Source organism: Leopardus geoffroyi, chromosome A2 (assembly GCF_018350155.1).
Source record: "Leopardus geoffroyi isolate Oge1 chromosome A2, O.geoffroyi_Oge1_pat1.0, whole genome shotgun sequence".
Taxonomy (NCBI): Eukaryota; Metazoa; Chordata; class Mammalia; order Carnivora; family Felidae; genus Leopardus; species Leopardus geoffroyi.
The window spans coordinates 4,590,729-4,614,113 of NC_059331.1; the positions used below are offsets into that span (position 1 = coordinate 4,590,729).

A 23,385-nucleotide genomic window follows, 5' to 3' on the forward strand; every position below is an offset into this window, starting at 1 on the left:
TTACAGGGCTGCTGTCAGCAACATCCCAACGGGACAAACCATACAGCTGTGCAGAATGCTTTGCAAGGCAGAGGAAGAAAAGACTTAAAGAAGCTTAAGAAATGCAGCAACCAATTGCGAAGCACCGACCTTGTCTGAATCCTGATGTGAACAAGTTATTAAAATATATATATATGTGATCACACGAAAGCTCTGACATTGGATACTTGATATTGAGAATTATTAATTAATTTCCAACGTGATGATACTGCAGTTAGGGCACTTTTACAAGAGTCTTATCTTTCATACACACAGACTGAAATACTTTCAAATTAAAAGAGAGGATGTGGTGGACTTGTTTCAAAATAATCCCGGGGCGCCTGGGGGACTCAGTCGGCTGAGCGACCGACTTCGGCTCAGGTCATGATCTTGCGGTTCATGGGTTCGAGCCCCGCGTCGGGCTCTGTGCTGACGGCCCAGAGCCTGGAGCCTGCTTCCGATTCTGTGTCTCCCTCTCTCTCTGACCCTCCCCCGTTCATGCTCTGTCTCAAAAATAAACAAACATTAAAAAAAAGTTTTTGTTCAAAAAATAATCCCACGGCCAAAGACGAAACGGGCACTGTACTCAAGTAAGTGCTGGCGTGGGGCGGTTCGCTACTCTCCACTTCCGCGTATATTTTAAGTTTCCTGTACTAAGACTTTTTTTTAACGTTTATTTATTTTTGAGAATAAATAAACTATCTATCTTTTGAGAAAGAGAGACAGCGTGAGTGGGGGGAGGGGCAGAGGGAGAGGGAGACGCAGAATCCAACGCAGGCTCCGGGCTCTGGGCTGTTAGCACAGAGCCTGACGCGGGGCTCGAACCCGCGAACGGCGAGACATGACCTGAGCTGAGGTCGGACGTTTAGCCAACTGAGCCCCCCCAGGCGCCCCAGTATTAAAAGACTTTAGCATACAGACAGGGCCCCTCATGGAGCACAGAGAAGACCAACGAACCCCTCCACCCCTGGGGTCCTCTTTGACCACCGGGTGAATGCCCCGCTCTCTGCTTCAGGCGGCCAGCGGCACGACTCAGCGAGTCCTCCCTGGGGCCAGGCGCAGCACCACAGGCTTTACCCAGCACCTTCTGTCATCCTCACAAATGCTCCGGGAGTGAGCCACTGCTCTCGCCATACGTCAGGACAGGAAATTGAGCTTCAGTGGCCTTTAATCATTTGCCAAGGCCACACGGAACCCACAAAGGTCAGGCGCTCGAGTCCATGCATCACAGCCTCTGGCATCTTCCTGTGGACGCGGCTCCGCCACGCCCAGCCCTTGGTTCCCCATGGTGAGCCCACAGGGACTGCTGCCAGCCCCCAGGGACAGGAGACACTGCCCACTGTCCAGTAAAGACAGCCAGGGAGGCGCCGTGGAGAACCTATGTTGGAAAGCAAACACCACCAGACCTGGAAGTCCACTTCCAAGATTCCAGATGTTCAAGGAGGGTCACTGAGGCATTCGTGAAGTGAGAGGCCTAGAGATGCCCGGTGTCCCTCAACAGGAAAAGTCAGGGACATTATGGCCGGTCTAAGCTAAGGGGAATGCCACACAGCTGTCGTAAAGAACAAGGTCAAGCTATGGGTACTGATGTGGGAAGTCCACAGAGATTTCTTCCCTCCCTTTCTCTCTCCCTCTCTCTCACACACTCACGCACACGCACACACCCCATAGAAAAAAACTGTTTTTGGAAGGACTTCACTAATTGCTTACGTTGGTAACTTCAAGGGAACAGACTGGAGAGAGGACTCCAATTCCTAGCCTGCTACACACATCCTCCCTGCAGTAAGATGCAGAAAAATGACTTTAAAAGGCTTAAGGAAAACAGTGCAACGAGGGCTGAAAACCGTGGACTTCTAGGCCCAAGACCTCCTGCATGCCAAAGCAGCTCTGACTTCCTGTGTGACCCTGGACAAGCCACCCCACCTCTCTGAGCATCGATGAGAGGAGGAAAGAACACCACAGGGTTCTGGATGCACAAAGGAGGGAGAAACGACTGTGGCTCCGGCCAGTCCGGGACCCCGCCCACCCTCCCCTGAACTGCTCAGCCACGACAAACACAGGACAACCTGTCTCAGTCAGAACCGAGGCTGGAGGAGCCCACAGCTTGACCCTGAGCGAGCGCAGGACTGTGCTAATGTTGACATTACGGCCTGTCCCACCCTACTCATCTGTGCCCCACCCTCACTTTGGGGGGAGGGGGGGGCGGCAGCACAAGTGACTCAGTTATGTGACTCCCATCTTTACAGGAAACACATTAATCAGTCAGGAGAGATTCTGGGGGAAGCTGACCCCAGGCCGATTCTTCCACTCCCTTCTCAAGGAGCCCAGGAGAAGGCACTGGTGGGAGAGCCAAGTAGGAGGGTCGACTGTCCCTCCTGGTGACCCAGGGTAAGGCTGAGCCTTTCCTTAAGCACATCTGCTCTTTCCAGGTGCTTCTCTGCCCCTCTCCAGACACCGCCCTCTAGGAAATACAGGTGCTTCTGGGGTCCCACACGGAGGAACAGAAGGATGCTGCAGGGAACGACAACCCAAGCCACACAGCTGGCATCCGTGTGGCCTGTCACAACTCAGCAGCCCCCTGACCTTTCCCCAGGTCTCCCGGCACAACGTCCCTCCCGTTCTGGCTCCTCAGCGATCCCCCAGTGAGGGTCAGCCCCCTCGGCTGCATCAACCAACCAACTGTCCCCCTGCAGAGGAGCCACCAGCAGCCAGCTCCACAGGGGGCTCTGGGGAGCCCTGGGGAGCCCCCGAAAGCCCACCCAGGTGAGGCCAAGGGGCCAAGACGGTGGCGACTCTAGAAGGGGCAAGCTGGGTGGGGAGCATGTGGGTTCCCCACCCAATCACTCAAGGCGCACTTTCACCCACCAAGTCTCAACTGAAACAGGGCAGGTGGGCAAAGCCCAGCCTGGCCCTACGGGAGAGGGTGTTTGCAGGCCAGGGCCTTTCCACTCCAGAGACGGGGAGGGGCGGGAGAGCACAGGACCCGTTGGCCCTGGGACTGCCCGCCAGCTCGTCGCCAATCCCACCATAGTGCCTACACAGCTGTCTCCCCAAAACGTAAGTCGGCCAGGATGTGTCCAGGAAGATGCCTCTGAGGGCTTACATGGAAGCTGGCAAGCAGTGTTTTAACTTACTTTAAAACAAAACCAACCCTTCCAAATAAAACCACACAAACTCCCTAATAAAATGTACCAAAATGCCCTTCCTGTGACCTCAGATACTAGCATCTGAGTAAAGCCCAGGAGGGTTAGGGAAGGCCAGGACTCACTGTCCAATAATAGCCTGTTGTGGGGGTGGGGTGGAGACGAGGGCAGGGAGGATGTCTGGCCCTAGCAGCCAATAACCAAAATGAACTCGCTCGCACTTTGCCACTTCTGAAAATCGGGCTTTCTCTTCCAGTCAGCACGCACACCCAGTACGTTTCTTTTCCTCCTCCCAGACCAGAGAGTGTGATTACAGTGACGGCACATCTCACCACGAAACGGTGAAGCCGCACGTTCAAAACCCAAATGTGTCCGGGCCAGTGTTCCCTCCCTGACAAACACCCACAGGGCGCAGGCGGGCCCCACGCGGGTGGAGCTTGAGAAATGAAAAGAGCAGTGGCTTTGGGCGTAGGAAAACTCGTTCCCATTTCACAACTGAATTCTCTTCTCTCCTCTCAGTTTTGCCAATAGGAACCAGCTTGAATTTGAAAACGAAAAAACCAGATCTAGACAATTCCCAAGGAAAATGAAATCACATCAAACGATGCCTTAAATCTAGAACAGCTAGGGTCCAGCTAATGCTGGCCTCAGCTAATGACTCAAAACCAAACCAAAACAACTCCACGCCAAGGTCAATCTGCCACGGACATGAGCAGGCAAACTGCAGGGTCACCAGCTGGCACAGCTGAAGGAACCCGCGAGAGCTGGTCCTAGCCCAGAGACGAAGGGGTATGAGGGAAGGGCACGGGCCACATCCTCAAGGGCCACGTGCTCAGGGAGGGGCGGCAGCCCCCCAAGTCCCACCCCAGCACCTGCTCATCATGCCCACAACCAAGCCCCGGAGCCTCCCTCCCACGTAGACACTGCAGGTGTCCACCCTCTGCCCCCAACGCCTGCCTCTGGGACAAAGACAAGTACTTCCTGTTTGGCAGCCACTGAATTACTTCCGGGAAAGGTTGGACCACATCTGCTTTGTAATGTGACTGTGCCGCCACGAAACAGTCCGGAACAGGCATGAGACGGGCACTTTGCTGGGGATTCTGGAGCCGTGGCCAGAGGGATCGGAAGGACTGACGCTTCACTGAGGCCCTGATGGCACACCCACTCCCTAAAGGCCTGGGAGGTCTTTTTACAAGCAAGTGACACTTCCTACTCCCAGCTGGCACACTCCAGTGGCTCCCCAGTGTACCTGGGTTGAGTTGAGCCCAGACTCCCCTCCGAACCCAAGTGCCCCTGACGCTCCACCCCACCGTGCCGCCACTTTCAACCTGGAACGGGGTCTCCCGGTCCTTTCCACCCCACTGCCTCCCACCCACTCACAAGCCTCAGAGTAAGTCTGGCTTCCTAAGGGAAGCCTTTCCCTACGCATCCCCCAGCTCTCTCTGACTGAGTCTGCTGTAATGCCCTCGCAGTATTAAGATAAAGATACTTGTATCCAGAGTACATTAAGAACCCTTAAAACTCAACAATAATGAAACTAACCCAATTTTTTAAAAAGCCCCTCTAAAGTTCAAAACACTTCACCATGGGAAATATATGAATTGCAAACACATGAAAAGACGCTCAGTGTCATCAGCCAGCAGGCTAGTGCAAATCAAAACTTAATGAGATACCAGTCGACACCCACTAGGATGGCTGGAATCAAAAAGACAGAAAGTGTTGGTGAGGATGGGGAGAAACTAGGACTCCATTCACCTCTGGTGGGAACGTAAGCTGGTGCGGTTGCTGTGGAAAAAGGCATGGCGGGTCCTCAAAACATTAAACAGAGGGGCGCCTGGATGGTTCAGTCAGTTGGGCATCCGACTCTTGATTTCGGCTCGGGTCATGATCCCAGGGTCGTGGGATCGGCCCTGCATCAGGCTCTGTGCTGACAGTGCAGAGCCTGCTTGGGATTCTCTCTCTCTCTCTCTCTCTGCCCCTCCCCTGCTCTCTCTCTCTCTCAAAATAAATAAACTTAAAATAATATATTAAAAAAAAATTAAACAGAATTACCTTAAGATCCACAATTCTACTCCTACGTATTTGCCCCAAAGAAGTGCAAACATTTATCTATGCAAAAACTTGTGCACAGAATTGCTAACAGTGCAAACAGATAAACAAAACCTAGTCCATCCATACAATGGAGTACGTCCAGCCATAAGGACTGAGGCACTGAGGTGTGTGTGCTACAGTGGGGATGAGCTCCGAGAACAGGCCGGACAAAAGATGCCAGTCCGAAGAGGCCACAGACTGCATGACTCCATTTCCATGCAAGGTTCAAAACAGGCAAATCTACAGATAAAAAGTACATTAATGTTTGCCAAGGAGGGAGGGAGGATGAGGAGTGACTGCTAACGGGGACAGAGTTTCTTTTTGGATGGAGTGTTCTGGAATTAGTGGTGATGGCTGCACTACTCCGGAAACACTGAAAACAGTGCCATGTACACTTTAAAGGGATGGACTGTATGCTTTGTGAATTATAAATCCATAAAGCTATGTTTTAAAAAGAGAGACAGGACGGCACCTTCCACGTGGAAAGCAGAGACAAGCGCCCATGCTCAGCGCAGGCGAGGGCACCTCTGGAGTCCCACGACATGCCTGCTCTGTGTGACCAGCCGTCCCACGTGAGCTGGGACCATGACCCCTGTGCGCCCAAAACCTACGTTCACACAAAAACCTGGACGCAAACGTTCAGGGAGACCTTGCTCACGATCACCCAGAACCGGGAACGACCGAGACGTCCTTCACCCGGCAGACAGACAAGCGGACCACAGGGCGTCCACATGGTAAAAAGGAACGAGCCGCTCACTCAGGCAATGAAGCGGGTGAATCTTAAGTTCTGCAAAGTGATGGAACCCAGACACCAAGGGCTACGTACTGGACGGTTCTGTTTACACGGCAGTCTGGAAAAGGCAAAACTACAGGGAGGCGAAAGGGGTGAGTGGCCACAAGGGACTGTGGGGGCAGGGGGCTGACTTCAACGGGGTGGCGTTGGGGGCCACGGGGGAGGACGGCACCGTTCTGCACTGTTCCGGTAGATGATGGCTGCATGTCAAGACCCGGTGTGCATTTCACTGAAAACAAACTGAAACAATAAGGACGGACAGCTGGGCAGGGGCAGGGGGCCCAAGGTGCAATGTAGGCTGTGACCAACGAGCCTTGCCGTATTCCAAACGTACGACAGAACCGCATCGGCGAGGATGTGGGAAGCAGCGGTGTGTTTGAGCCACGCAGCAGAAGGCCAAAGACAGGAAGAATTACACACAAACACTGTACTCAGGCTGGTAAATGTACTTCTTCCAGGAGGCCTGGTCAGCAATTCGGAAACTGCTTTCCCAGCCCACTGGAGTTCAACAATAAGCAAATATAATGAGGGTCGGGTTTCTCCCTTCAGAGAAAGTTAAGATGAGCAATGGAGGAATGCTAGAAAAAACCTGTTGGTGCGGGACTGGAGGTGAAGGCCCCGCTATGAACCGACGTTCGCTGTGAAACCACACAGACGCAGAAGTGACGCAGGCGGGGGTGGTGAGCACAGGTGACCCTTGAACAATGCAGGGGTGGGGCGCCGAACTCCTCCCACCCCCGCCAGCACTCAAAAACCTGCCTAGGAACTTTTGACTCCCCCCAAACTTAACTACCAACAGTCTACTGTTGATGGGAGCCTTATCAATAATATAAGGAGGATAAACACATATTTTGTATGCTGTATTATTATATACTGTATTCTTTTTCTTTTTGGTGTTTATTTATTTTAAGAGACAGAGGAAGTGGGGAAGGGGCAGAGGGAGAGAGAAGGAGGAGGAGAGAGAGAATCCCAAGTAGGCTCCATGCTGCCAGCACAGAGCCCGACACAGGGCCCGAACTCATCAACTGTGAGATCATCACCTGAGCTGAAATCAAGTGGGACACCCAACCGACTGAGCCACTCAGGCGTCCCATATACTATATTCTTTAACAACAAATTAAGCTAGAAAGAGAAAATGTTATTTAAAAAATCATTAAAAAACACGTTTACGGTACTGTTATTTATTAAAAACAATCCACACAGAAGTGGACCCACACAGTTCAAACCCGTGTTGTTCAAGGGTCAACTGTAAAATGCATGCGTGTCCCAGCTCTGTCCCAGGAGAGGCCCAAACGCAGTGATATCACAGCAGCAAAAAGCACACTTCACTCCCAGATCTTGGCTTTTACATACCATTCTTTAATAAAAGGGACCAGGACTCCTTTAGAGATGGCTGATTCTAGGGCTGGGGCAGGGAGACCCAGGATGAGCCTGTGGTGCCTGAAAGTGAGAAATCACCCCCCAAACCATGATGGGAACATAACAAAAGGGCACAGGGGCCCTCCTGAGGGAGGTCCCATTGGCCACAAGAACAGTTTGAATAACAATGGGACTGGATTATAATCCAAAGGAAAAAAACCAAATATCCACGAATCCACACTGAAATAAATGAATGAGTGAATAAATCTGTAAATGGGGGATAAGGGACAACTCTTCCTTACAGAAAAATTCCAATTAATAAATTCAGAAATAAAGGAAACAGAAATCCCCACAGAACACCCCTGATGGATGCTGAACTTGAAACGGTTGGGATGACACTTGGAAAAGAAACAGGTTATCTGCAGTTGCAAAGAATCTCCCCCAAACAGCTATAACAATGTTACTACCCCCACCTAACCACGAGGAAACACCACACAAGCCAAGCTGAGGGGCACTCTTCAAAATGCTAGGCTAGCATATTTTTATTTTTTATTGATTTTTAATTTTTGAATAGAATTTAATATTATTAAAATGTCAAGATCATAAAAGACCAGCAAAAGCAGAGGACTTGTCACAGAATGAAGGAGAAAAAGAGGCATGATGCTAAATGCAATGTAGGATCCTGAAGAGATTCTAGAACAGAAAAAGAACACTAGGAAATCCAAATAAAGTCTGTTAATAAAAGTCTGTAAATTCAAATTAATATTGTGTGCCCTGGTCGTGGAAAATGTTAATATGAGGGGAAGCTGGGTGTGAGGTGCATGAGAACTCTTTGTACAACCTCTGCAACTCTGCAAATTACTTCAAAATTAAAAGTTATAAAAAAAAATCCGGATGATGAGATAGTCGATGCTCGGTTGTTAGTGAAAGGTCTTTATGTATGTCTGGAGCAACCTGAGTTTGTGAATCTGCTTCTTTCTTTGAATGTGAATTTTATGGAATCTAAATACAGGTCAAGTCTTTCTGAATAGGGGCACCTGAGTGGCTCAGTCGGGTGAGCGTTCGGTTCTAGACTTCGGCTCAGGCCGTGGTCTCACAGTTGGTGGGATTGAGCTCCGTGTTGGGCTCTGTGCTGACAGCATGGAGCCTGGCTGGGATTTTCTCTCTCCCTCTTTCTCTGCCCCTGCCCCGCTCGTGCACATGCACACTCTCTCTTAAAATAAATAAACTTTTAAAAAATCTTTCTGATAATCTTAGCGTCCAAACTGAGATGATTCAGTAACTGTAACACACACACCAAATTTTAAAGGGTTGTATGAAAAAAGAATACAAAATATCTCAGGGATTTAAGAATACTGATTACGTGTCTGGAGTGACCGGGTGGCTCAGTCAGTTGACTGCCACACTTCGGCTCAGGTTATGATCTCACAGCTCATGAGTTCGAGACCCACATTGGGCTTGCTGCTGCCAGCACAGAGCCCACTTCGGATCTGCCGTCCACCCACCCCCCTTCTCTCTGCCCCTTCCCTACTCGCACTCTCTCAAAAATAAACAAACCTTAAAAGACAAAACAAAACAAAGAATACTGATCGCATGTTGAGATGATGTTTTAGATATAGTGGGCTAAGATACATTATCAAAATTAATTTCACCCATTTCTCTTTTGGCCTTTTTTAATGTGGCTACTGAAAACAATTTAACTCCATGGGTGGCTTAAATATTTTACTGGACAGCCAGAGTACAGGACGTAATTCACTCACTGAGACAAGAAGGGCTTCAAACGCGTCTGGCCACCTCCAGAACAACATGCAGATACAAAGGGAGCATTTCAGCAAAACTCCACTCTCTTGATCCCTAGGACACTTAGGAACCGATTTCCCTGTCTGAACCAGGTCCCCTGTCCTGGGGCAGCACTAGCACGTTCTCCTGGGCCACAACCAACGCTCTAGTTGACTTTCCAAAGGAATAAACCAACCGCAGCTCCCAATGGCTTCTGGATCAACATGTGATCAGAGGGCAACCATCTGGATCCCCCCGGATCACTTAAGCTCCCAACTCAGGGAACTCAGGTCACCCATTCACTGTGCCCCATAATGTGCTTTAACTGTTGACATTTAAAAACAGGGGCCTATCCAGAATTCACACAAAATTCTCACAACTCAACAACAAAAAGACAAACTACCCAATTAAAAAATGAGCAAAAAGGCTTGGGTAGATGTTTCTTCAAAAAATAGGCAAGTGGCCAACGAGCGCATGAAAAGATGCTTGGCATCGCTCGTCACCTGGGAAACGCAACTCAAAGCAACCACGAGATGCCACTTCACACCCTCTAGGGTGGCTAGGATGAAAAAGATTAATAAACGGAAAAAAAAAAAAAAGGAAGGCTGTGGCCGCAAGGGTGCAGGGAGAAGTGGGACCCTCATACCCTGCTGGTGGGAACGTAAAACCATTCAGCAACTGCACAGAGCGGTTTGGTGGTCCCTTAAACAGCTGAGCATTGAGCGCTGCCTGGCTGGCTTGGCTGGAAGAGCATGTGACTCTTGATCCCAGGGTTGTGTGTTCAAGCCCGACGTCGGGCGTGGAGATAACTTTAAGAAAAGGAGAGAGGGAAAAACAAAGAAAAAAAATCAAACACAGAAATACGGTCTGACCCAGCAATTCCAGTCCTGGGTAGATACCAAAGGAACCGGAAACCGATGACCGAACAAGCACGCACACACACGTGTTCGTGGCAGCAGGCGATTCGCGGCAGCCACGAGGCGGAAACAGCTCAAATGCCCATGAGCAGATGAATGGATGGACAGCTCCATGCTGCGGAAAGTTATTCAGCTGTGAAAAAGCACGACATCGTGACACGCGGTACAATGCGGATGAGCTCATAAATGGCACTCTAAGTGAAGGAGGCCAGGCACGAAGGGTCACGTGAGGAACAAATGGGAAACGCACACAGGTTTCCGGTTTGGGCTGAAGAAAATGTTTCGGGAGCGCATGGCGATGGCTGCTGCGTAACGCTGAATTCCCTGATCACCACTCAGCTGTTCCAAGTGGCTGATTTTACGTTCTGTGACTTTCACTTCGGTTTTGGAAAAGGTAGCGGGGAGCACAACACACTCACTGCTCATGTCACGAGACGTCTTGCCACCCTCCAGAATCAGTCTGACCCGTCCGTTCGGTCACTCATTCCAGAAGCGCTGACCCAGAGCCATTGCCGTGCTGGAGGCCAACACACAGCAGAGAACACGACCGACGGGGCCCCGCCCTCAAGAGCTCACATTCCAGTGGCGGAGACAGACATCAGACACATAATCGCAGGCAGTTAAGGACCACAGAAAAGTGGAAGAACAGTGAACCAGGAGAAAGGCCAGGAGGGAAGCCCGAACTCAGAGGAAGATGAGAGCAGAGGGCTCCGGGCTCTCCCACGTCCTCACTGGGGAACCCCGAGCAGGTTAACTTCTCTCATGTGTCATCTCTCATTCTCCTGCCTGTTAAACGGGACCTCCCCCTTCGCGGGGCTGTGCGAGGATCATGGGAGCTACGGTGTAAAATGCCCAACACAGCCCCCTGGCCTAGGTTATCATTAAATACTTGTTTTCCTAGGGATAAAATCACCCGAGGGGTAGCAATACTATAAAAAACCCAAATCACATGATCATCTCACCAAATGCAGGAAGAGTATTTGACGATTCCACACCCTTCTGTGATTAAAACAAAAACAAAAACCTCCGCAAACCAGAAACAGAAGGAAACTCCCTCAACATGATAAAAGCCGCATATGGAAAACCCACAGCCAACATCACAGTCAATGGTGAAAGACTGAGAGCTTTCCCTCTTCGGTCACAAGGCAAGGAAGCCTGTTTTCACCACTTGCATTTAACACAGTGCTGCAAGTTGCAGCCAGAGCACGAGGCAACAGAAACAAAAAACAAAGCCATCCTAACTGGAAAGGAAAAAGTGAGCTCCGCTGTTGGCAGATGATATACTCAAATGCAGAAAACCCTACGGTTCCACACCCCCCACCCCAAGAAACCTGTCAGAATAAATGAATTAGCGAAGTTAAGGGACACAAAATCAACAAACACAAAAAAACCAGCTGCCTTTCTATACACTAACAAGGAACAATCTGTAAACAAAATGAAGAAAACAAATCCACTTAAAATAGCATCAAAAAAAACTTAAAACACTTAGGAATTAACTTAGCCGAGGAGGTAAAAGATTTGTACAATAAAAACTACAAGCCACTGCTGAAAGAACTTGAAGACCTAAGAGCAAAGACATCCGAGCTCGTGGACTGCAAGACTTGAACTGTTAAAATCTCAGTACTGACGGGGCACGGCAGCACGAAAACGTTCACCTTTAGCCGGGCAGGCTAACCTCTAGCCTGCATAGTTCTGATAAGGATCAAATGCGTGCCGGTCGCTACATTCTTACAGGGTCTCATGACTGCCTGTGTATCTCACCAACAGTTAATGTCGAACTGAATGACAAGCATCAGAGAAATCTTGCGAAAGTAGTTTTGCAGGTAGAAAGTCGAAGAAAACACTTATGACCTAACACTCCCTGTACGTCCCCTCCCCCTCGAGCACTGAGCGACAACCACAGCTTCCCACAGCAAAAGCGCGGCTCTGTCTGCCCATGGCTCCTACCCCGGGGCGACTCGCATAAACTTACTAAGTTGCACCTACAGCATCTCAAGAATCCTTTCTTGGCTGTTGCACTCGACGACCTCGCCACAGTACAGCTGTTGTGGAAGACAGCATGGTGTTTCCTCAAAATATTAAAAATAGATTTGCCATGTGTCAGTCATTGCACTTCTGGATATGTACCCAAAGGAACTGAAGGCAGGATCTCAAAGAGGTATTTCTATACTCCTGTTCCTAGCAGCAGCATTCACAGCAGCTAAAATGTGGAAGGACCCCAAGTGTCTGCAGATAGACAAATGGATAAGCACAATGTGGCAGGTGTATCCACACGATATAACACTATTTACCTGTACAAGGGAATGAGGCACGGTCACACACTACAACGTGGATGAACCCTGAAAACACGATCCTCAGTGAAGAGAGCCAAACACCAAAGGACCAACGCTCTATGAGTCTACTTGTATGAGGAACCTACAATAGGCAAGTTCATAGACGGAAAGTAGAACAGAGGTCGCCAGGGGCCGGGAAGGTGGGGAGAAGAGACTATTTCACAGAGACAGTTTTATTTGCGATGCTCAGAAAGCTCTGGAAACAGTAGTAATGGCTGCACGGCATGGTACATGTATCTCATGCCACCGAATTGTGCATTTAAAAATGGTTAGGGGCGCCTGGGTGGCCCAGTCGGTTAAGCGGCAGACTTCGGCTCAGGTCATGATCTGGCAGTTCGTGAGATCGGGTCCCGCATCAAGCTCCATGCTGACAGCTCAGAGCCTGGAGCCTGCTTCGGATTCTGTATCTCCCTCTCTCTCAGCCCCTCCCCAGCTCACACTGTGTCTCAAAAATAAATGTTAAAAAAATTTTTCTTAATAAAAATGGTTAAAATGATCAATATTATTTCACAGATGCAGACACACACACACCATAAACCAGAAAAGACAAAATCAATAAAATGGCTTCATCAAAATCAAGACCTTCTACTCTTTGCACAATGCTGGTAAAAGACTGAGAAAGCAAGCCACAGATGGAAAAATATCTGCAGATGAAAGTATCATACAGGAATGATATCCAGAAATATAAAGAAATCCCAAAAACTCAGTAAGAAAACAGACAACCCAACATTTATAAAAATGGCAGATACTCTGAACAGACACCTCATTAGAGGAATGAAAAGTAAGCGTATGAAAACATGCTCAATGCCTTTAGTCATTAGGGAAAAGTCTGGAACCAGATGGTTTTACTGGTAAACTCTACCAAACATTCCAAGAATTAACACTAATTCCACTCAAACTCTTCCAAAAATAGAAGAGGAAGGAATACTTCCTAACATATTCTATGAAGCCGGCATTACTCTGATACCAAAGACAGACAAAGACACCACAAGAAAACTATAGACCAAAATTCCTTGTGAATATAAAATCCTCAAAGGATTTCCCACTAGCGTACAGTATCACATTTAAAAGATTATACACATAAACCAAACGGTTTTTATCCCAGGAATGCAAGGGCAGTTTAATGTAAGAAAACCAATCAAAATGTAATATGCCATATTAATAAAACAAAGGAAAAAAACAACAACCCCACATCATTATCTCAGCAGAGACAGAAAAAGTGTTGGAAAAAATGTAATGTCCTTTCATGATGAAAACACTCAGTAAATTAGGAATAGAAGGGGACTTCCTAAACCCGGAAAGGACATTTATGAAAAACCCACCACTAACAGCATACTCAATAGCAAAAGACTGAAGACTTACTCTTAAGTGTTAAAACGTAAGATCAGGAACAAGGTAAGGGTGACCACTTTCATCATTACTTTCAACACTGTAATGGCAAGTCCTAGTCAGAGCAACAAGGCAAGAAAAAGGGGAAAAAAGGAGGTAGGTTTCCAAACGAGAAAGGAAGAAGTTAAAATTATCTCTGTTGATCTCTTACACACAGAAAATCCCAAAGAAGCCACACACATACACACAAATAAACAGATTCAGTAAAGTTGCAGGGTCCAAGATCAACACAAAAATCAGTTGTTTCTATATACCGTCGATAAACAATCCAAAAAGAAAATTAGGAAAACAACTCCACTGATGACAGTATATGCAAAAGCATAAAATACCTAGGAATAAATTCGACCAAGAAGGTAAAGGACTGTATACGGAAAAGTGAAAGAAATGAAAAAAAATCTAATTAAATGGAAAGGTTTCCCATATTCGTCATTTGGAAGACTTCATAACATTAAAAAAAAAAAAAAAAAAAGGTAACACCTCCAAAGTGACTTACAGATTCAATGCAATCCTTCTCAAAATTCCCGTGGTCTTTTTTACAAAAATGGAAAGCCAGGTATCAGATTCATATAGAACCGCAGAAGCCCCAAATAACCAAAACCACATTAAAAAATAAACAAACGAGAGCAGCCTGGGTGGCTCAGATGGTTAAGTGTCTGACTTCACATCATAGTTCGTAGGTTTAAGCCCCGTGTCAGGCTCTGTGCTGACAGCATAGAGCCTGGAGCCCGCTACGGATTCTGTCTCCCTCGCTCTCTTCCCCTCTCCTTCTTGTGCTCAGTCTCTCAAAAAAAAAAAAAAAAAAAAAAAAAAAAAAAAAAAAAAGTTGAAAAAATTTTAAAAATAAACAAAACCCCCACAGAGTTCGAGGACTGTCATTTCCCAATGTCAAAACTTCCCACAAAGCTACAACAATCCAAACCGAATGGCACCAGAAGGACACAAAAACCAACGAAGCACAAGTGAGAGTCCAGAAAGAAACCCAAACATCTACGGCTGCGATAACTCAACAGTCTCTTAGACAAATGGTGCCAGGACAAATGAATAATCACATTCAAAAGAATGAATTGGACCCGACCTCATGGCACATACAGAAATTGACTCGAATCAACTGTCTAGATGTAAGATGTAAAACTATACGAATAATATAAGTACGCATAGGGATAAACCTTCACAACCTCAGATTTGGCAATGGAGTCTGAGATTTTTTTAACAATTTTCAATGTTTATTTATTTTTGAGAGAGACAGAGTGCAAGTGGGGGAGGGGCAGAGAGACAGGGAGACACAGAATCCGAAGCAGGCTCCAGGTTCTGAGCTGTCAGCACAGAGCCCGCCGCGGGGCTCGAACTCACGGACCGCGAGATCATGACCTGAGCTGAAGTCGGATGCCTAACCAACTGAGCCGACCAGGCGACCCTGGAGTCTGAGATTTTGTACTCTGTGAGTAACAAATAAAAATAGATTAATTTGAACTTCATAAAACCCAAAAGCTTTTACACATAAAAGGACATTATCAGAATATGATAAAACAACCTACGGGATGGGAGAAAAGATTTGTAAATCATATACCTAGTAAGGGTTTACCATGCAGAACATATGAAGAACTCTTACAACTCAACAGCAAAAACACAGACAATCCAATTAAAAAATGGACAAAGGATGTATATAGACATTTCTCTAAATAACATATACAAATGGCCAATAAGCACATGAGATGTTCAACATCACTGGTCTTTAAGGAAATGCAAATCAAAACCTCAATGAGATACCATCTCATACCCACTAGGAAAGCTATAATTAAAAAAATTGGGGGCCACTTGGGTGGCTCAGTTGGTTGAGCATCTGACTCTTGATTTTGGCTCAGGTCATGATCTCACAGTTCATGGGATCGAGCCCTGCGTTAGGCTCCGCACTGTCAGCACAGAGCCTGCTTGGGATTCTCTCTCTCCCTCTCTCTCTGCACACACACCCTCTCTCTGAAAATAAACATTTAAAAAAAACCCGTTTTTAATGGAAAATAACAAGCATTGATGAGGATGTGGAAAACAAGAGCCCCCCATACATTGCTGGTGGGAATATAAAATGGGGCGGCCAACGTAGCAAACAGTTTGGCAGTTCCTCATAAAAGTTAAAGGCAGAATTACCACGTGACCCAGCAATTCCACTCCCAGGTACACACCCAGAGGAAATCAAAACTGGAACTCAAACATGTACATGTACAAGGATGCTCACAGCAGCATGAGTCACAGTAGTGAGCAAGTGGGAACAGCCCAAATGTCTACCGACAGATGAATGAATAAACAAATTACAGGACAGCTGACCTTCACTGTTCGTGCGTTCCATATTTATGAATTTGGCCACTCACTATAATGTATTTATACACCGGAAGTCACCACTCGTGGCTTTCGCATTCATTCACAGACACGCACAGAGTGGTGAAAAGTCTTGAGTCGCGAGTTTCCCGACACACTTGTTCTCAGCCGATGCAGAGCAAGGTGAGGCTCTGCCTTCTGGGCTCAGCTGTCAGGGTGCAAACAGGTATCCTTCTTGTGGTATATTTAGTGCCATGGTTTTCACATCTTTGTGCTCTTTGTTGGCCATTTTACTATCTGAAAGAGCCCCAAGCATGATGCCGAAGTGCGGTGCAGGGCCTAAGCACAGGAAGGCTGGGACGTGCCTTACAAAGAAAATACATTCGTTAGATGAAGCTTGGCTCAGGCAGTTGGCTGAGTTCAATGTTAATGAATCCACGGTGTACGTTAAATAAGGTGCATGCAGACACCACACTCAACACAAGGCTATGTGTCAATCAGTTGGTGAACATGTTGTGACCACAGGCTTCAGGCACTCAACCCTATATTCCCCTCCCCCTTCCAACACTGCTCCGTTTTCCCTAATTCGATTGGGGGTGACCTTACAGAACACAACCATTGAGAAAACGAAAATGAACTGTACACCCACAGACTGGACTGTTATCCAGTCATAACAAGGAATGAAGCATGGACATACGACAACATGGATGAACCTCAAAAACGTAACACTAACCAAAAGAAGCCAGAAATGAGAGGACACATATTACAGGATTTCTTTCATATGAAGTGGCTGGAAAGGGTCAACCCACAGAAGAGAAAGCAGGTTAGAGAAGGGGAGAATGAGGAGATGAAAAGTTGGGATTAACTGTATGTGAATTTCACCTCAAAAAATTTTTTTGGGGGGCACCGGGGTGGCTCAGTCGATTGAGCATCCGACTTCAGCTCAGGTCATGATCTCATAGTCCGTGAGTTCGATCCCAACGGCGGGTTCTGTGCTGACAGCTCAGAGCCTGGAGCCTGCTTCCGATTCTGTGTCTCCCTCTCTCTCTGCCCCTTCCCCGCTCATGCCCTGTCTCTCTCTGTCTCTCAAAATTGAATAAATGTTAAAAAAAAAAAATTAACAACAACAAAAGCAAATTTTCTTTGACAAACGTGGTATCACATTTGGTCTTTGTTCCTGGCACAGATCTCCAAAACCCTTGGAACGTCCTGAGTGACAGAGGCATCTTTGATTCTCATGAGACAACTCTTGGTGGCCCCTAGACGGGGTTGGCTGGATGGGGCTGGTTACCAGAAAGGCCAGGCCTTGATTAGACACTTGGAACTTTCAGCCCCACCCCAATCTCCAGAGAAGGGTGAGGGGCCGAAGGCTGAGTTAGTCACCAAGGGCCAATGATGTTAATCAATCGTGCCTGCACACTGAAACCTCCATAAAAACCCATAACCAATGGGGTTTGGAAAGCACAGGAGGTGCCAGGAGGGTGGCGCGTCCTGGGAGGGCATGGAAACCCTGCGCCCCCACCCTATACACCTCTTCCAGCTGGCTGTTCCTGAATTGTATCCCTTACAATAAGCTGGCAACAGTCAGTAAAACAGTTTATCAGAGTTTTCTGAGCCGTTCTAGCAAATCATGGAACCTGAGCAGGGGCGTCATGGGCACCAGCCAGTCTGAAGTATGGGAGACGGATGCTTCAACTGGCATTTGGAGTGGGGGGCAGTGCCACGGGACCAAGTCCTTAACCTGGGGGCCTCTACGAGTTCAGAGTAGGTAGTGTCAGAATTGAATCAAACTGCAGGACACCCAACCAGTGTCCGGAGAATCGGAGCTGGATAAGTGGTGTTGGAAATTCCAGGACAACTCTCGTTTGGGTCAGAAGTGGCGTTAGTAAAAATGCTCAACAATGCATAGATCTCACTTTTGCGCTAAGACAAATCTTCCCACCTCGCCCACCCCACGGCACCATTTTTTCCCCTTTCGGGAAAGGAGTGCTTTATCTGCAAAAGAACACACCGCCAAACAGGTCAAACAGAATGTGGCCTCGCCTAAGTGCCAGTGCCAAACCCCACAAAAACTAGAATGCCTTCACTTCACCGACAACGCCATACATTCGGGGTCACGTGTGGCCAAAGCCCCTCACGCTTACACAAGAAAGTGTCCTGTGCCTGACAAAGTGCCTTTCCCTGCTGTGGGCACAGATCCACTGTGCTCACCGGGGAAGCCAATCGCCATCTTTCTTCATCTCTGGAATGGTGACTCCCTCTGGGCAGGTGGGTCTCAGAGGCTGCTTTCTCAACCCGCCTTTCTTACACAGATCAACCAGAAGGCGAGGACACCACCTCACCAGCGGCAGTAACAACGCACACCTGGAAATGCTCGGCGTGTGCTGGGCGCTGGGCCGAGCAGCTGCCTTCCATCTCCGAATCTCCCTACCAGCCCTGAGAGGCAGGCACAACAACTAGGAGCCCCGTCGAGCGGAGAAACTGAGGCCCAGGGAGGGGACCTGTCCACTCCCCCTCTGCTTGCTATCTCAGAGATCAACTCACCACACCTACAGCTGAGGAGGAACCAAACGCAACCCTTGCCTACGTCAGGGCGGAAAAGCCATCAGAACACCCGCTCACAACCACCCTGCTTCAACCAGTACTCCGAACCTACGGGAGCTCCTTTCAGGGTTAACCGGCGTCTACTTTCCCACAACCGTCTGATCTTCACGAAGCTACTAAAGCAGAGACCTATGTTCGGGTATCTGCAGAACACAATACATAAAACCCTGTCCCCGTCACACAGATGTGAGCAACCAGCAGGATTTGTGAACAGTGGACATCCTAGGTCATGCCTGTCTTGGGTATTTATGCAACACGTGTACATCCATGATCACAGGCTTGCTGGCTCAATCCCAGCTCTGCCAATTACCGCGTGGCCTTCACCACACGACTGGGTACCCAGGAGCCCCTTCATCCAGAGACTGGGGCGGTGATGACCTTCCTCCGTGACTCATCTGGAGACTCAGTAAGTACCTGCTGTGCAGAGCACCTGGCCCAGGGCGCACGCCTCAGGGGACCTGTAACTGGGCTTGTCCCCAGGCCCCTCCCACAGTGGGCCTCGATTCCTGGGTTTTCTCAGTGCAGGGCTGCCCTCTAGAGCTCTGGGGACAAAACCTCCTCCAGGAACAGAGGAGACCAGCATCCGTCCTGAGCAGAACAAGCTGCACTTCTGCTAACAGGCTCACAGCGGCCCTTCTGCCCCGGGCACACAAGCCTCTGCAGGAATTGGTCAGACGAGGAACCCCTAGGAACAGGACCTTCCTTTTTTTTTTTTTAACAGAAAAAACTAGCCGCACAAAAACAGAGTTCAAAGGAAAACACGAGCCCAAACTTGAAAAACCTACTATACCTATAATGAGAGAATCATACCATAAGTAAATCATACCTCAAGGAACTGGACTCGAACAAAAACTCTTAACCTGAAACCAGAGGCTGCCCTGGCTTGCTGGAGGCTCAGGGGCAGTGAGCTGCACATGTGCGCCCTCTAAAGGGGCATCTGGGGACGTGGCGACATGCAGGGCGGGGCAAAGGAACTGGGAATAGAAGCTCCAGGAGCCGGGGTCCCACCCCGCCCTTGTAAGACACACGGGAGCACGCGCACACACACACCCGCTCACCCCAAATAAGAAAGCCTAGGGATCCCGAAAGAGCACGCGGGGATGCAGGACACCCTCAGAGAGGCCCTCTCTGCTTCCTCAATGCCCCAGTGTAGCCGAGGGTGCTGTGCCCGGGAGGGACAAGTCCTATGGCCACAGGGTCACCGGGAATACCTCAGGGAACCCAGTCCAGGAAGTCTGGATGCAAGGCTCGCTTGAGATACATGAGCTCAAGGCTCGTGTACCACGAGATACGGGAGAGGCAGTGACCCACAGGGCGGACCTCTCTGTGGCCCCTATGCGGGTGGGCAGGTCGCACCTGCTCAGTCTGAGTTTCAGAGCACCTGGGGCTTCGGCTTGGGGCTGGCCTAGGTCTCCCCCATTGCGCCGCATGAGGCTGAGAAGCAGGGCTGAACAAAAGCACCAACACTGCTCTGCCCTGCCCCAACACCCCCAGACATGCAGCCAGCCCCACAAAGCCACCTGCTGAGCCAGGGCACTGCAAAGGCCAGGCACTTGATCCTCCCTCCAAGGGCTCCCTAGCTGCCCTCCCATATGTGGTCTGACATTCCACAAACGCAGGGTGACCACTCGGCCTGGAGGGACTCTCTGGAATGCAGTCCTTACGCAGACCAAAACGTCGGAAGGGACAGACGTGGCTCTTCTCTGGGACAAGTGTTCTTAAATGATCTCCTGCCGTTCTGCAGTGAACTTCACGCAATCCCAAGTGGTGGACGTGCCAGAGCGGAGAAAACACTGGGTCATCTCGGCTCTGCACCAACCTCCTGTGCAAGCTGGAACAGAAGACACCCTCTCTGGGCCTCAGAGTTCTCAAGGGTCTCGAGGGAGACAAAGGGGTCTGACTACAGCCTCAAAACCAGAAAAAAAAAAATGCTTCTGAGAGAAACAACCCAAGTGTCCGTCGATGGGTGAATGGATCAAGAAAACACAGGGTGTGTGTGCACACGTGGATACACATACACACACAGAGGAATGTTATTTGGGTTTAAAGAAGATGGAAATCCTTCACGGGTGAACCTGGAGAGAGTATGTGAACTGAAATAAGCCAGACAGAGAAAGACAAATCCCACATGGTATCATTTATATGTGGAACCTGAAAAGGCAAGGAAATCATAGAAACAGAGTAGAAAGTAGTTATCAGGGACTGGGGGGCGGGGAGTGGGGAGATGGTCGATCAAAGGGTACAGACGTTCAATTGTAAGATGAACAGGGTCCGGGGACCTGGGTGTGATGCGGTGACGAAGGCTGACAACGCCAGCATTAGCTCAAATTTGCTAAGAGTAGAACTTAAAAGTTCTCACCCCAAAAAAAAACAGGGCATGTAAGGTGACGAATGTGTTAAGTCAACGGGGAAAATCTTCTCACAACTGTGCGGATGCCAAATCATCACGTGGTGCACTCAAATGTCTCACAATTTCATTCGTCAGTTATACCTCAGTGAAGCTGAAGAAAAGAAAGTGCTTCTGGGTCCCGCAGTAATCGGCAGCCCCAGGGGAGCAGTCCTTGCGTGGGCCCGTGGGCTAGCGCAGCTCCCAGTGAGGGCAGGAAGCAGCCGAGAGCCCGGTGGGGGAGACAGCGAGGGCTGGGGTCACAAATGCTGAGCAACCACCCTCCTCCAGGGGGCGAGCCACTGGGGAAGGCTCCACTCGGCTCGCCAAGAAGCTGGAACAGATCTGGATGGCCCCCGCGGCCCCTCCCAGCTGCCAAACCTTCTCTGGGGCTGCGTGGGCACTGAGCAGCGTCCCGCACCCGGCAGGAGAGGCCTGGGGCAGCGACGGGCGCTAACAGAGGCGGCAAAAGCCACCACAGGAGAAGTGCCAGCTGAGGCACAAGCACCACGCACCCCTGTCTCTCGCCAACGTTTGTCTCTCGCCAAGAAAACCTGGAGAGCAGCAAGGGTCCCCGGGCCAGGGGAGAGAGCTCTGCGAGCCAGTGCCACTGACACAGCAACGTACAGCCTCTGGGTGGGACCCCCTCTCCCGGGCCAAGCCCCAGCCTCCTGGCAGAACCTTGGGGGCACTGGCAGGCTGAGCGGGCACCACCAGGGTCCAGGTGGCTGCAAATACAGCTCCCGGTAAGGAGGGGAGGGTGTGCGTGTCAGGGACCAGACAGCAGACAGGTCAGTTTCGGGGAACACAAAAGCCTTGCTGGACTGTGGGACCCCAGACTGCTTCTGAACCTCAAAGGAACTAATCCGCGCAGCCCAGAGATTTAACTGGCCACGGGGCTCCCATACCACCCACCCTGCAGAATAACCAGTGTGCACAAATGCCAAGAGCTTTCTGCAGATGGACGCAGTCTCCCCAGCCAGTCAGCGGGTGGCTATCATCATCCCCTACACACAGGCTTCCCCCAGGGAGCTGAGAGGCCAGCGACACCTGCCCAGAGACTCACCCTGGCATCAGTCCCCGCCCCTCCTCCACACTCCCGGAGCAGTGAGAGGCCTCCCGACGCACGACGTCGGAAGACCGCCCTGCGGCTTGCTGCACGGCCCAGCCAGAGCCGGGCGGCATCGCGCCCCTATCCCCTGCCTCAGCCCCTGCTGAACAGACGCGGAGCCTCTGCCCATGCAGACAGGCTGGCCTCTTCTCTCTAGAGTGGCCGGTCACCGGGCCTCTCGGGTCTTGATTTCCTGAAAGCCTCAGGACGACCCAGGCTACTATGACTGGGGCCCAGGAGGGCCCGCAGCCCAGTCCCACCGAGTCACGCCCGCTGAAATGGCACTTGGCTCCCGGCGGGCCAGCACACCTGAGCACCGTTCCCAGAGTCCTTGATGCCTGGTGGATTGCAGAGCAGCCAGGTACGAGCAAGGGGCCCACTAAGCAAGTGGTGGCTTCCCAGGGAGATCTCCTTCCTGAAGGAAGGCAGAGCTGCCAGCAGCCAGTCTAGCTGAAGCTCACCATGGCCTCTTGGTGGCGCCTGTGAGGAGCAGAGGCAGGCTACCAGGAAGGCTCTTTTTATTTTAATTACTGGGCTCTAAAAAAAAAAAAAAAAAAAAAGCTATGATCTGAATGTGTCTCCCCAAAACTCCTACGTCGAGTCCTAAGCCCCAAAGGTGACAGACTGAGGAGGTGGGACCCACCCTCACGAATGGGATGAGTGTTCTCATAAAGGAGGCCCCACGGACCCCTTGTGCCATCCACATGAGGCCATGGCGAGAAGTCTGGGACCCAGGAGAAGGCCCCCCCTGACCGAGTGGCCCCCGTGATCTTGGACTTCCAGCCTCCAGAACTGTCAACGGTAAATTTCTGTTGTTTATGAGCCATCCAGGCTGTGGTATTTACTTACAGCAGCACAAACGGAATAAAACTATAAAAATACATACACCCATAGTGTCTAGAAAATACATATGGAGGGAAAGAAAACGACAACCCTTTACAGTCCTTCCACCCAGAACACCATTTTCAACATTTCTGATCAGCTTCATTCCTTTTGTCTAGAAATACCACACATAAAGTTGCTTTTTTCACCCAACAATATTCAACACCGTCCTCATCCCAGCAGGTCACTGAAGCTTCCGCTAAGAGGCACCAAAAGCACATCCGCCCAGTCACCTACCGTCGGACAGTCAGGTGACTTCGCACGCCGGCC

General features: G+C 49.7%; 1 protein-coding gene across 3 annotated transcripts in view; it reads right to left on the reverse strand.

Annotated features, from left to right (window-relative positions):
* The window catches only part of MLLT1 (MLLT1 super elongation complex subunit), a 68,127-nt gene that overhangs the window by 27,223 nt on the left and 17,519 nt on the right, over positions 1 to 23,385 (reverse strand). The gene's annotated exons all lie outside the window — the stretch shown is intronic.